This window comes from Puma concolor, chromosome C1, assembly GCF_028749965.1.
Source record: "Puma concolor isolate L17-30 chromosome C1, mPumCon1.1.hap2, whole genome shotgun sequence".
Taxonomy (NCBI): domain Eukaryota; kingdom Metazoa; phylum Chordata; class Mammalia; order Carnivora; family Felidae; genus Puma; species Puma concolor.
In genome coordinates this window covers 129,326,282-129,342,665 of record NC_141674.1, presented here as the reverse complement: position 1 = coordinate 129,342,665, position 16,384 = coordinate 129,326,282, and the positions used below count along the sequence as shown (strand labels likewise).

At 39.1% G+C, this 16,384-nt stretch overlaps 1 protein-coding gene across 5 annotated transcripts in view; it reads right to left on the bottom strand.

Annotated features, from left to right (window-relative positions):
* The window catches only part of THSD7B (thrombospondin type 1 domain containing 7B), a 1,494,436-nt gene that overhangs the window by 598,388 nt on the left and 879,664 nt on the right, over positions 1–16,384 (bottom strand). The window lies entirely within an intron of this gene.

Here is a 16,384-nt window from a genome sequence, read left to right as displayed (position 1 = left end):
CCACACAAAAATGGGTCAGTCTGCACACTTCCCAACACAACCAGTATGAAATTATGAACTTGAGTGGAGGTTTAATTTAGTTGTGAAGAGTGTGGACGCTGCATCGGTCTGCCTTTGTTGAAATCCCCTCTCCCTCTCTTACCAGCAATGTAAACTTGGATGAATTACTTCCATTTGTAAGCCTTAGTTTCCTTAACTACATAAGCGAAAGAATAAAAGCACTGACTTGCAGAACTGTTCTGAGGATCAGTGGTACAATGTGGTGCCAAGCAGACAATGCACACGTAATAAATGATTGGTATCATTATAATCACTACATTCCAAAGCCTATATATCTAACTCAATATTAATACTTTCTAGGTAGACAATGTTTGATCTCAAAGAAAAGCCCTAAACCCAGGATCTTAATAAAGAAGGGTCTCTCATCTTTCTAAGCCTTCAGCTCAATACTGCAGGTGGCTCAGAAGAGAAATACGTTTTTAAAAAATAACTTGCCAAAGTATCCTAAATATATTTTCACTCGCTTAATAGATGTCCCCGCTTTTGGTTTTTGCTTGCAGAGTGAATTGCATGAAAAAGAAAATATCTGATGGGGGAGGATGTAATAAAAGCAGCAACAGCACTATTGAACTGCCCCCACAATCCCTGAAATATACCCCCTTGGATTTTCGACAGGTAATGATTCCGGGTAAAGCTTCCAACATTGGTTAATAATATGCCACTTCTTTTAATTACTGAACACGTTTTCATGAGAAAGAGTCCCACAAAGAAACAGACAAAGAGTGTCCATTGAGGTTTCTCACATTGTTTTGCATCTGATCTGAAGACATACCAGCCAGCCTTATCCAGAAGGCTGATGATACAACTTCATAAGGATGGCAAGGAAGCACATTTTATGTCAGTTGGAAAGAAAATACTTTCCTCTCTTTCACTTTATTTAAATATGTAATATGAATGCAAGAAAATTTTATCAGCTCAATCATAACCTTTGCCCCTACACTAGGTTGTGATAATAATAAAGGTAATTCACACCCCGAGAAACAATTTACATAGGTAAGGGAAAGAAGATGCAGTCTTTCTGTCTTTCCCCAAATCTGATCAAACACCCCAAATGTCCAAATGCCATTTAACTACTTCATGGACTTTGTTTCCATGTCCACACATTATATTTCTAGGAACAGTAATGTGTGCATAGTCACATGCATTTAGGAAGAGACATATATATCCTCAGAGAAACAGGTACTTGCATTTGGGGCCAAATGCTGCAGTGAGGATCTATCACTTTAACAGGACATCAGTTTTGGGGTTCTAATGTGCAGTCTTCCCAGTTCTTCCTCACAGCCCTATCTGGTTATGCAGACCCACTATGCCAATGACTTGTCACTTTGTAAGTGAGATTAACGGAGAAAATACCCTCAGGTCCTTTCAGTGTCCTCATCCTGGAGACTCCTCTTGCTGAAGTGGGCACAGAAGTTTCATTGAAGTAAGTCAGCTTTTACTCACCACAATGCCCTTGACTTTGCCCACACATTTCCTAGGCGTGGTGCCCCAGCTCATGACACAGTAAATGCACATAAAAAATGGAACTCTCGGCTCAGGCCGATTTCATCAACTGCCCTGGATTCTGGTGATTTTTCTCCTAGATCACCCACAATTTTGTACTCTGTAAATCGAGATGTTCATTGCCACATGCAAGTCATTTAAAGGCTTCATGTGTCCAGATGCTCTGGAGCAATCTCAGTTCAAGTATGCCATCCCTTGTCCATCATGGCAGACTGTGCAAATTTTTATTAGTGCCCCCCAAAAAAATCACCATGGTTACTCAGTAAAGAAATACTCCAGGGGCACCTGGGTGGCTCAGTTGGTTAAGCATCCAACACTTGATTTCGACTCGGGTCATGATCTCACTCACGATTAGTGTCAGTGCAGAGCCTGCTTGGAATTCTCTCTCACTCCCTCTCTCTCTTCCTCTCCCTCCTTCTCTCTCCCTCTCTCTCTCAAAATAAATAAACTAAAATTTAAAAAAAAAAAGATATATCCATTTAGCAAATTTTAAAATCTAAAATCAGTCTTGAATAAAATAAAACAGTTATCAGATAAAATTGAAAGATGCTCATTTTCTAAGTACTAGGTTTTTAAATAATGGCTGTCTGCTTACCTTTATTTGTTAATGTAGGAAATACACGCAACTTTTCCCTTAGGACTTTGTGTGTGTGTGTGTGCGTGTGTGTAAAGAAAGTAAGACCAGAAAAATCAAACCATTTCTAACCAATCTGAAAAATGTAATACTAAATTTAATTCATCTAGAACACCTTACAAAGTGATCATTATTCTTACTCTTAAACCATTTTACTAACATATTTTCTTATTATTAAAATGTTTCCTTCTTGTTCTAAGTTTTTTGCCTACTTTCAAAACTGTTAAGGTAGCTCTTTTTTGTTATTTGCAATCATTAATATTTTAAACCTTGTACATTACTATTCTTCCCTTAGTTTTCACATTCTCCCATCTACAAAGAAATACACCAAACAGCAAAAAATTTCTTAGATCAATAGAAGACAAAATATACGTATTAAGAAATAATAATTACCATTTGTTAAGGGCTAGCAGTGCTGTCGTAGGCTGGGATGATAGCAGAAGACTGTTACATATTCAAGAATTTTACCAAGTGGTTGCTAAATCATTCATAATTTGTTTTATTTTAAATTTTTTTTAATGTTTATTTATTTTTGGGACAGAGAGAGACAGAGCATGAACAGGGGAGGGGCAGAGAGAGAGGGAGACACAGAATCGGAAACAGGCTCCAGGCTCTGAGCCATCAGCCCAGAGCCTGACGCGGGGCTCTAACTCATGGACCGCGAGATCGTGACCTGGCTGAAGTCGGACGCTTAACCGACTGCGCCACCCAGGCGCCCCTAAATCATTCATAATTTGAAATCAACCATGATGTATTTACACCACAAATCAAGACATTTAAAAACAACAACAACAACAATAACACAGAACTGCTTTGTCATATACCACAAGCAATTTGCTCAGTGCCTTCCTTCCTTTCTTGTTTCTTACAACAGTCCTCTGACACGGGGCTGGTATGCTCCCTTATCAACTGGGGAAACTAAGCTCAGAGAAGTTACAGGGTGCATCCAAGGTTATACAGCTAGTAAATGGTAGACTAGAATGGGACTCCAGATCTGTGAGACTCCAAACTTAGGCTCCTGCCCTTCATTTGAAATGAGTTTTTGTTGTTGTTGGTTGTGGTGGTGGTGGTTTTTTTCCATATGCATTGGTATGTGTGATCCTAACATCACAAGGCAGATCTGTTTCTTAGCTTAGCTATGATCTCTCCCATCTGGTAGTTAGTATTCCTTTGGATATGAGTACAAGTAATCAAGGTGGTATTTGAGCAATGATTTCTCCCTTCTGGCCCCGGAAATTTAGGATGGCAGGTAAGACACATGCATGTTGATAAGCATTAGTCAGTACATTTAGGAAGGCGCAGTCAGGGTAGAATAGTTTCTCCTCATGTTAAAAGCAAACTTTGCAGACAAGTGAACAACAGGTAAATAACAAGCAAATAAAAAAGTGAATTGCGTATGCTTGGAATAAATGAAAAACAAATTGCAAACAAGACACATAAGATGGAGACAAGACCTCTAAGCAATTGACCTATAACAATTTGCATTTCTCAGGCATAGAGGCAAAATGTGTTCCATGATTTATTCAGTTGTGTTTGCCTATGAACTTTAAACACACACACTCGTGAAAATCACATAGCCCTGAGGGATTTTGCCATTTCAGAAAACATGCACATTTAAGTAAGCTGTGAACTACAGTTTGAGAAATCTTGTATCTTTGTCCAAATTCAGAAATAGGACATATTAAAGTTTTGAGCAGTTGCCTGTAGAAAATGAATATCACCTTTAAATTTTCTATATATATATATATATATATATATATATAATGTGATTATATTCACAATATATATCTTAGATAATAATCTAAAGAAACATATAGGAAACCCATGCTTGTAAACATCAATCATTTGGTATTCCTTAATTGAAAACAGGCCCCAAGTAATACAAATTAAACAAAATTTAGAACCAGTAAAGGATTAAAAGTTTAATTAGACATAATGTGCCTTTAAACTAAAACTCATGCTGTGTTACATTTCTCAGAAGATATTTTAATGGTATAACAGGAATAGTAATTCAGTACTTGTTTACCTGGACCAACATTATACAAAAACAAAATTCACCTGCAATTTACTACCTTTTGTGTATGATAAACATAGTCGTTCTAGAATAAACTGCTAAATCTTTTAAATCACAACAGTTTTAATTATTACATTAACATTTTGGTTTAGAAGGTAAAATCTTTGCACACAAAAGGGTAGTACTGATGGACTCTTGGGTCACATTCACATTTAAGACTCTTTGATTCTTTTTTTTCCCCTGCCTGTGTTTCTTGCAGAAAGCACAAATATGTGAATGCTCTAATGTAATACTCCTCCAGAAGCAGAAAAGTGCTGGCACATTTTATTCTCTTAATTAAGTTATCCTTAACTGGATTAGTTTAGATGAATGTATCTCCCAATCTAAATCATCATATTTAGGACAACCTACTGGATGCCTGAGTTTTAGGTGTGGCATTCACTGAGATACCTACAACAAAGGAAAAAGGGAACTCAAGAAGTCAGAGAGAATAAACACATTCCATAGCTTTTGCACACCATTTGCCACCCTTTGAGGCAGCAACCCTGACTTAATACCATTCATGCAATAGGAGGAGATGTTTATTTTACTATTCTTTTTTTTTTTTTTTCAACCACTGCTTTTATTACCCTGACATTGCTTTCTTTTTATCTTGGGCAATGGGGTTGAGGAATGACATGAATGTCAATGCAAAGCTTTAATACCTTACCCAAATTATTTGTGGATAATTACTATACCAAAGCATTCATAAACCTCAACATTACCAAATGTGATATAAAACAACATTGACTTGTAAGATGCCTCAACTCCAAGAAATAGCTTGAAATCTATGCAGTAGCTTTCACTTCTCAAAAGGCTTTCACATCAACCATGGAGTAATTAAAATAATGTTTCTATTGCATAGTGAAAAAATATGTAAGAAATCTCACTTTCTAAAACACATCAAGGAACCCAAGGAATGAGAAAAGAGTGGCATCTGAGCACTCATTCACTAAAATAACAGTTGCTCATTACCTGCTACTTGACAAGTAATATATTAGACTCTGGAAATATAAAAATAAATGAAACATTAAGTATCTCTTACAAAATCTGGGCACTAAATGTAATGCCAATTTGCTCCTGAAGACGACATTCCGTCTCTCCTTCAGGTCTATCTATACTTACTTGGTACACAGTTTAGCAGTCTTAATGTTTTGGTTTTCCAAGCTCATTAGATCTAAAGCAGCAAACCAGAAATTGAGAGAGATATTGGAGGCAGGGGCACTGATGGAAGCTAGAAGGGATGGCCATTCTCAAGTCTACATTTCAGAATCTATCATTTTTTGAAACAATTATTTATTTTTTGAGAGACAGAGACAGACCGTGAGCGGGGGAAGGGCAGAGAGAGAGGGAGACACCAAATCCAAAGCAGGCTCCAGGCTCTGAACTGTCAGCACAGAGCCCAATGGGCTCGAACTCATGAACCATGAGATCACGACCTGAGCTGAAGTCAGCCGCTTAACCAACAGAGCCACTCAGATGCCTCCTAAATCTGTCATGTTAATTAATAACTTCTACTAGAAGAGGATGCTTAAAGCCATACAGCACCGCCTAAACTAACAGAGAAAATTTGTTCATTATATATATCCATTACTGAGTTATATATCAGATATCAATAGAAACACAATGTAGAAAATGTAAAAACATGGAAAATTGTTTTCAATGAGAAAAAATTTAAACCATAATGCATTTTAGTTAAAAATTCTATTATGTTTTTCACAGGAACCAAAAAAATCCTTTATTAATACTAAAGCTATTTTCAAAACACACCAGTGGTCTGAAGGCTATGTGTGCTACAGTATTCAGTATTTCTCATTAGAGATTTTAACAGCAATGGTTCAGAGCTGTAACTTAATTTTCATAGGTATAAAGATTTACTTTTGGAGACAGTTTCTGATTCCATGCAAGGCCACCACAGAGCATTTGGACTGAATTTTTATACTTGCAGAAAGCGCAAACACTGTTGCTAACATCCCAGGCTCTTTCTGTATGATTGTGCTTTTGTTTGACACCTAACAGCACGTTTTAAGCCCATTTCATCTTTGTGGACAGATGCCTCTGACTGAAAAGCAAAGTGCCTCCATTACTTATCATTTATGATTACAAATTATTAGTTGCCAGTGGCTAGAACATCCATTAAAAGTAGCTTGACAGCAAGGCAGATTAGAAATATATCTGAACGACTCATCAGCTAATGCAAACACCACAGAGACAGAAAACCACCTTTTAAAAATTGTTTATCAATATTTCTGGTCTGAATTCTACTTTCTAAAAATTCTGAAGCTAAAAGGAAATCTCAAGCCTCATATTCTTCACTACATTCTGACACAAAGTGGGTCTTTTCAGATCACTAAAACCTACAGCCTGCTAACTGCCTCAAATATGGGAATGGAAAGGTAATGTGACAGCCCACAGTTTTTGGAGGAGGAAACAAAGCCCACACAAATTCAATGAGTTGCCCAAGGTCACAAAGTCATTTGGAGCAGAAAATGGGATGGAAAATTCCATTCCAGACACCCAGTCCAGTGATCTTTACACTATATTATGCTGGCTTCCATTGTAACATCCTAAGACTGCAAGGGAGGAATAAGGACTCTGTAAATGGTTGTAATCCAAGATGGGGGGGGGGGGGCGCGGTGAAAGGAGGAAAAATATAAAAAACAAGTGAAAATTACATAAAATCACATACAGCACAAGCAACAAAGTGCCTGTTAATGCTGAGAGTTTTCAGTCTCCTGCACCGGCAACTGGAGCCGTTCTCAGGGACCTTTCACAATTTATTATGTGAAATGGGATCCTTCCTGCCTTTGAATGCTTGAGAACACGGACTCAGCTATGTTCAAGAACATAAAGAACCAGCAAGTTTCAGGGGATTAGCACACAAACGAAGCCTCAAGCACCAGTAAGAAATTACGCATCCCTAGAATAACTATAGCAAATAATAGTAACAGTTTTCTCAACACCTACCATCTTCCTAATACCATCTTTACATTGTTGATACTGTTCTTCTTTGCTATATGAGACCATCAGAGCATGAGGTCAAAGAACATGCTCAAAGTAAACACCCCAGAAGCCCTGCTGCTGGACTCTCCGTTCTATCCACCTCATGCCTTTTCCACAACAACTGCAGTTTAACTACTTTTAGTAGCCATATCTCTTGAGCAAATGAAGCCTTGCAATGCCCATTAGATAAACTATATTTAGAAGAGGGATCTGTTTTATGTGCAGCTGGTGTGAGGGGCTCAGGGCACAGCCACTCCTCTCCTGCCTAAAGGACTCTGCGCCTGCCTTGGTCTCAGCTCAATGGCCTGGTTCGGGTGATGGCCCTGGAACTCCTGGGGCTCTGCTACCTGTCAACGGATATTTATGGGGTGTTCTCATCCCATAAATATGGCTCCAGTCAACTTTGACTTTACTTACAATAAATGCTTCCGCTAAGCCCTCTAGATTCCCCAGAGAAGCAGAAGAAAATCATTTACTCAGCTGTTTTGTATCTGTTGTGTGAAAAAGGTAATGAAGAGTAAGCCAGAAATGGAGTGAAGCTGAATCCCACACAGTGTTCTTCTGAAGGACTTTCTCCCTTAGCTTATGGGCCACTCAGGCAGTGACTAAACTTCAGGAGGGCCAGAAATTTGTTTGCTTTATACTTCAAAGAAGCAAACTGGAACAGGTGCTTGGGAGGCTGAAATGTTTAAGCTGTACTCCTTCTCCTTCGGAAAAAAAAAGAATAAAGTGCTATTTCTACAGTGAATAATCAATACATGTTGGGATTGATAAAGGAGGCCTATTTTGTGGCTGGTTGTCCTAGACGTTCACTGGAAAAGCAGCAATGTTGAGACTATGTACATAGGCTTTAAAAATACATGAAGCAAAAGGACAGGGTGGCATCCATTTTATTTATCATTAAGCAACTCAAGGATTAATTTCACCAAGGCTAAAAACTGCACTGGAGCATACTTGAGATAATATATTTTTTTTCGTAATTTCAATTCTCTAACAGTTACATGGAATATATCTACTTTTCAATATGTCTTTTCTCTAGTAGCAGATAGTCATGATGAACAAGTGAGAGAGAACAAAACATAAGCTACATTTTGGTGGATAAAACATCTAGTTCACCCAATTTTTTTCTTCCCAAAGAAATAATTATTTCAGTTTTGAAACAGCAATTTTAACACTATTTGAGACTCTTGTCATCCGAAAAATAACTTCCAAGTTACTGATTTGAAAAAATATCTGAGAAACAGCAGTACCGTGGCATAATCACAATATTATTTTCTATCTAGAAACACTAGAAATACCTATGGGTCCTATATAGTCTAATGAGCATCCTAAGGATTCTTTCACAAAGATCAAATCCAATCAATCACGCATCAGTTTTACTTCCTAAACATCAATCCAATTTGTTCATATTTCTTCATTCTCACTGTACCACCCTCTTCCAAACCACCATTTTCTCTTGTATGAACAAAAGGAGTAACCTCTTGTCTGGCCTTCTAGCATGTACTGCCCCACCCCACTGCACCCCTGATGTCAATTCTTTCTCCATATCACAGACACATATCATTTAATAATTCAAATCTGTACCACTTTGGGTGCAGCTTGTCATCTATATGGCATTTCCATGCTTAAAGCTTATCAGTTGCTTCCCATTCCTCTAAAAAAAAAAAAATTAACATGACATATAAGTTCCTACCTGATCTGGCCCCTTTCCACCTCTTTAGGATCCTGATAACCTACCACCCAGGTTCACTCACTGCTCTGCCATCATGGTGGTCATCTTTCAGTTCCTCCAATGCTCCAAGTCCCCTCCCGTACCTGGGGACTACATTTAGCTACAATTGTACATGTGGCTACAATTCCTAAAGCCAAATCACATGTTCCACCCCCACTCTTCATATCTTAAGTCACTTTCTTAGAGAATGCTTGCCCTGCTCTGGCATGACCTTACTCTTCCACAAAGCACCCACCACCCGTGTAATTACAAATCCGACTGTGTAATTTAATCTTGTCTCTCCCACTGGATTCTAAACTCCATGATGGCAGAAACATGTCAGTCCTGCTCACCACTCTATTCCCAGCGCTAACCTAGTGCTTGGCATATGGTTAGCCTTCCCACCCATTACTAAAGCTGGAGCAAACAGCACTGTAGGAAGCAGAATCATATCTAAATATAACTAGGAGTAATGTCAGTACCACAAACTCATCACACAAATGAATTGATGGTTTTACCTAAATGAGAGGGGGTGGAAAAAAGGTCCATTCTGTGTTTCCTTAGCATATGTTTAAGGGAAGCAATCTCCAACATGATGTGCAACATGATTCTTAAATACTTGTCTATCCCAACTGTATTCGTAATGCCTATTGTTTTTGTTGCAACTCTGCAACTCTCTGGGCCCCTTCTGTCCAGACTCCACAAAGCCCCTGCACTGAGGAATGGGGTATCCAGTCTTCTCATGGTTAGCATTCTAATTTTAACATTAATAAATACAAAGTCTACAGAAATACCTTTGACCTTGGACATAGGTCTAATTCAAATATTCTAATTGATCCAGGAAGTTGGCTGAACAAGTAAAATAATATTATCTTTTTTTTTTTTTTTCTCAGAGGATTAAATCTTTTTTTCTCAGAGAATTACATATTGGATCCTATCATCCCTGCCTACTAACAAAACTAAAAAGTGGCCAGGGATGAAATTATCACGGTGGTTACAGCTCCAGTAGAATAACAGCAGCAGCAGTTCTACAGATACTGTGGGAAGACAGTGTGCTCAACGCTTTGTAACAATCATGTCACTCAGTCCTCAAAGCAGCCTCACAAAGTAGGCTAATTTTCAGAACTCCCAGCTGCCTTAAATTTCCAATTTCAGGAAAATTGGCAGAAGAAATGAAAAGAGAGTGAATGTAGTCTCTTCAGAGTTTGTTGATATAATTACACTCTCAGATGCCCAGGGAAAGGCCTAAGAAGGGAAGGGTCTGGGAAAGTGCACTTAGAGACTGTTAATTTGGACCACTCCTCTGCATGAGGAAGGGAAGCACCAGAAGCAGAAGGAAAACCTAGAAACCTGCCAGGATGCATGTCCCTGGCTAGACCCTGAAGGATTCTGTGTAAAATGTCTTCCTACTCAAACCCTAATGCAATTTTGAGAAGCATTGTTATTCCAAAGGGTGGAGTTTGGGTCAGAGACCAAGTCTTTGTGTGGGATTGGGGGATGGGAGAAACATGTTTCAGAAGTATATTTCATTTACAGAAACACAGATTTTAATTAGAAGGTGATGGAAAAAAAAAATTTTTTTGAGACACTTTTGAGAATGAACACAGCCCAACTTGATTCTGGCTTTTGTGTTACCAGAAGTCTTGTCCGTTAAGAAGGTTATGTTAGATGTTTCTGAGGGAGGGATGCCCTTCCCCTGACAAATAACTCCTAGCTTAAAATAAAAAACTTCCTCCCTGCCCCTTTCTCGTGTCTGGAGTAAGACTGATAAGAGCAGAGATGTTAGTGTTAGTAACAGAGACAAGGAGATCATGTAGCTTGCTTCCCCAGAAAGGAAATGGCAGCCTGGGCTGTCCAGGCAGAGAAGCCTAAGACCACTGAGCACCTCCCACAGATCCACAGGCTCAGCACAGTGGGAAGGTGGCACAAAGGACGAAACACAGCATAGAATTCTAGAGTCAGCCAGCCTATCAGGAATAAGGGCCTTCTAAGTGGGGACCAGTATAAATGGATGGCTAGGAAACTGGGGTCGAAAGGAAAAAATGGGGGACCCATTTGGTGGTACGACGAACTCAAAATAAATAACCAAAGTTAGCTGACAAAATTATTTCTTGCACACCTGAAGTTTTTGCTGAGGTAAGTACCCACTATAATAGTCACCACCACATATAATAATTACAGGGAATCAGAGAAGCAATAATAAACACATACCCCACCAGCCCATGAACTGACAGCACCATAGGATATTCAGGCCCTTGGCTCAATAACATACTGAGAAAATCTATCCTCATTACCCTTTCGTAGCTGGGTGAGCACGAGGCAGTGGCCTGAAGCCGGTGTCAACTCTTTTTAGCCTCCTCCTCCCCTGCATGACTGGAATTTCCCAGAGTGCTTTGAGCAAATTCAATTTACAATGAAAGTGAACTGTGGAAATGTCATCTGAGTTATGGGAGTAGTTTACATTTACACCACGAAAATAATAATTATTGTAAAGTAGCATTTATTATTTGATAGGCTTAATGTTAGTACACAGATGGTTGAAAAAAATGCCAAATTTTAACAACTTCTGGGGATAAGGTAGTAATGGGCTGCCTCCTGGCCTTTCCTTTAGTAACCACTTCATCTGATTCCTGCTGAAGAAAACATATTATCATTCAAGAAATCCCAAAATGTTTTCAGTGGAACAGCTGCATCTTTTAAGATCAGTACAGAGAGAAGAGCATTGTTATTAAATAAATTTGTGAACAATGCAGAGTTAAAAAAAAAATTCAAGTTTTCTCTTTTTAGGAGTCCTCAAAGCTATCTAAATATACATCGTGAATCCCAAAGAATGTATCCCTAGGGTGCAACACTTCATAAACTACTTTCCCTATGTCAGTTTTTTCCTGGAGGAAAAAAATAAACATATTTTGCATGTGTGATGCTTTTCCCTTGCTAGATGAGGTGATGGACCCTAGTTTTTAACCTTAATGATCTTAATTAATATGAAATAAAATCATAATTTTAACTTTAGGATCCACACCATAAGGTGAAGTTAAAAATGCAACTTTCAATCCACAGCCTGGCATTCACATCCTTGCAAAACAAAACACACAAAACCACAAAGTAAAGAACACACCAGAATAAATCTAAGATCTGCCACCTGTTCACAAAGAACAAGACAGAAAACACACAGCAGAGATCCACCTATATGTTAGGTGTTAGCTGAGCAATTTCAAAGACCTAAGACACTAGATCAAAGTGCATGGAAGAGGGACAAGGCTTAATGTTGTGAAGGCACGAACTGATTTAAAGCAATCACTGAGCATGCCACTAATTTGCAGCCCAATAAAAAAGTCTTGCATATGCTACACGTCTCTAATTGTTAGATTTTCGATGTCATTTCAAACATAGCTTGTGCTGTGCTAGATTTTACTTCAGGATATGACAAGATGTACTTTACTGGCCACACAGTGAATCATAGGATAATTATAGTAATGTAATCAGATTCTAAGTTTAGAACACAGCTTTATTGACTCTGTATTCCATGCAAGAACACTACATGAACTTGATATTCTGTAGCACGCAATCAAAAGAAGTATATATTATATTGTAGCACGCAATCAAAAGTAGTATATATTATATTAAGGATATAGCATATATTTACATAACTACATTTATATTGTATTATACATTGTATTAAATATATAGTACACATAATACTAATTTATATTGTGTAACAAGTATTTAAGCCAATTCTATTTCCTATGCATGATATACATTATATATTTCTGTATGTATTTATTATGTAGTATATATAAATGTATATGTAATATAACAGATTATATTAATCATATTAGATATAATATGTATGCATGAGTTTGTGTGTAAGGCTGTAAACACATATACACATACATACACATATATGCATGTTGCCTGTTGATTCTGTTAACCTCTTATGATATTTCATTAGTTCCAATCTATACCCAGCACTAGAATGCTTTGCCCAATGACAGAAGGTACTGCTTATCAGCATCCCCATCCCTGTCCCACCACCAATAAACTCAAGGAGTCTTTTTCTGCTCCTCTTCCTTCTTATCCAAACAAACGGGTAACTATTCCCCTTGGTTAAAAGACTGTGCTTCTGGGTACTAATAAACATACATACATACATACATACATACATACATAAACATCAGGGTACTAATATCCAATACTTAAGGAACGTCAGTTCTTTCTCCACACAGAGACCACACAGAAACTGATGATGCACAAAAAGATATTTCTGAATCATGCAAACAATTATTAATTTACATTCACTGTCAATCTACCCTCTATTATATTTCTCTTCTCCCAAAATCAATATGTAATTCATGGTCTAGAGATGGAGATTTAATGTGGACCATAACATTGTACTCCCTGGGCTCTTACTGTAACAAGCTATTAGAACTCTTTATCCCCTTGTGATTTCAGAGAATTAGTCTGAGCACCTCATAATTCCTATCCTGATGAAACACATTATCAAAAGCCTATGCCACTTTGAAGTAATTGGAAGTCCACAATTCCTAATCTACATTAAGATTTACTTGAGGTGTTTTTTTTTCTCTATTTCAAGACAAATGTAGTCTCAGCATGAATCTCTCTCCTTTGCTTTTTTCCAGTTGACCACATGAGCCATGGGATATGTCAGACAACCCATCTACTGGGTTCCAGAAGAGATAATGCTACTTCTTTGCTCACTGAGGAGAAAGGAAGGATCAAAATTAGCTTTCATACTCAGCTGGGCGGGGGGAGTTTGGTGACCCCCACAGCTCTCCTGTCTGCCTTTCCATTAGAATACATTTGCAGGAAGGAGCGCCTGGGTGGCTCAGTGGGTTAAGCGTCCCACTTGGGCTCAGGTCATGATCTCACGGTTTGTGAGTTTGAGCCCTGCATTGGGCTCTGTGCTGACAACTCAGAGCCTGGAGCCTGTTTCAAATTCTGTATCTCCCTCTCTCTCTGCCCCTCCCCTGCTTGTGCGTGCACTCTCACTCTCTCAAAGAAATAAACATTAAAAGAATACATTTGTAAGCATTGTCTAGCCTCTGTAATTCTCACTGAAGAGTCCCTTCTGGGAGTGAAACAGCACCACTCCTCTCTGACCTGCTTCTTTCTTTTGACAACTGCAGTAAGCAACAGGGGTAGAGTGTCACCCACAGTGCTGCCAGACCTTTAGTTCTACCCTGGGGGTGACTACAGATGTGAACAATTTGGCAGTGTTCTGAGAGCCTTACCTGAGTAGACTAAGGAGCAGGGGGCAATGACAGCTACCTCTAACCAAAAAATCAACATCTTACCTGACCATCTGGTCTTGGTAAATGGAGAGAAACATCCCACAGTGGGCAAGACTCTGCACACAGTGTCTGACAAACTACTCTTAAATGCTTATGTTCATTGATTCTTCCAAACACTTAAAGCAAAGAGTCAATGACAGTAACTTCTTTAAAACAGGGGAAAGGAGGCTTATAGAAAGTGTTTTGGAGCTATACAGACTTGAGTCCAAATCTTGATCTTGTCATGGAGCACTCTGTAACATTCAGCAGCACTTTTTGCCTTGATTTTCAATCAGTTCAACCTATAGGCTGGTAAGAACAGATATGATACATGAAAAGCTCTTGACTCAGTGCTTGGCACACAATGGGCACGTAATAGGTAACAGGTCCAGGGGCACCTGGGTGGCTCAGTCGGTTAAGCGTCCAACTCTCAGTTTGGGCTCAGGTCATGATCTCAAGGTTTCATGAGTTCGAGCCCTGCATCAGGCTCTGCACTGACAGTGTGGAGCCTGCTTGGGATTCTCTCTCTCTCTCTCTCTCTCTCTCTCTCTCTCTCTCTCTCTCTGCCATCCCCTGCTCATGGTGTCTCTGTCTCTCTCAAAATAAATAAGTAAATAAATAAATAAACTTTTAAAAAAAGATTAAATAAATAAGTAACAGGTACATGTGGGAAATACTGTCTGTTACTAGGCTCTTGGTCTACATAAGCATCAATCTCAAATTTGGCATTTGACATCTGGGGCCAGATAATTCTTTGCTACAAAGGGCCATCCTTGCCTTACACCCTTGAAGTAGTGGCAGCACCCCTTCCCCCCAGTTTCTAGGCATTGCCAAATATATGCCCCGGGAGGTAAAATTGCCACTGGTGAGAACCACTGGTCTACACCATATCATTTATTTTATTTATTTATTTATTTTAATATGTGAAATTTATTGTCATATTGGTTTCCATACAACACCCAGTGCTCATCCCAAAAGATGCCCTCTTCAATGCTCATCACCTACCCTCTCCTCCCTCCCACCCCGATCAACCCTCAGTTTGTTCTGTTAAGAGTCTCTTAACACAAATCTGGGAGGTGGGTGGCTCGTCCATTCTACAAAGCAGCTCCATTACCCATCCAGAATCCCAGCAGTAACAATGGGGAGATCCAGAACAGTGATCCAAGAGCCTAAACTCTGCCTGTGCTCCCCATCTTTTTGTTAGTTTGTTTTTTTATTTATTTTGAGAGGTGGGGGAGAAGCAGGCGGGGGGGGGAGGGTTGCGGGGAGAGAATCCCAAGCAGGCTCCACACTGTCAGTGCAGAGCCTGATGTTGGGCTCAATCCCATGAACCATGATGAGATCATCACTTGAGCTGAAATCAGGAGTCAGACACTCACCTGACTAAGCCACCCAGGCACCCCTATGCTCTCCATATTTAAAATGTGATTTTAAAGAAGAATAATAAAAGTCCATTGATACCTATTCAGCATTCTATGTTCCACCTCTGGCTTCCTAAAGCAATGTTTATACGACTTCATGATTTATCTTTCCCCCATTTTTACTAATCTTCAATATATGAATTTTTCAAGCCATCCTTCCCCATATATTTCAGTGCTACTTTATTAAGGTTCATCTTACCTTCCTCATCCTGTACTCTGGAAATAACCTGGACTTTGGAATCACAGTGAGGATTTGAACTGTAGCTCCTCCATTTTCTAGCTATGTGACCACAGGCACACAACTTAACCTACCTTTATGTCCTACAGAAAAGCAAACTGGATTTTGTCGACTTCACAGTTGTATCAACAGCTAGCCCTCCAGTGCAGCTTGCCATGCAGGGCAAAGCTAAAAGGTACAAAATTGCCATTGTGAAGTGAAACCAAGCCCTCAATCCTTTTGTGCCAGCCATCACTACAGGTGGGATGATTCCTTCCCCTGCATTGAATGTACTCTGCCTGTTCACACCTCAAAAACAAAATCTTATTTCCCCCCACAGAAACACAAGTTTAAAATAACCAAGCTTCCTCAACAAACTGAATACCCCAACTGCCCCAGCTAGTCTTAAGGCTAAGAAATTGGTCGGGCCATGGGCCTTGCAGTGCTTGTTAGCGGCCAAAGGCAGGAGAGGAGGCTCTTTTCCCAGGAAA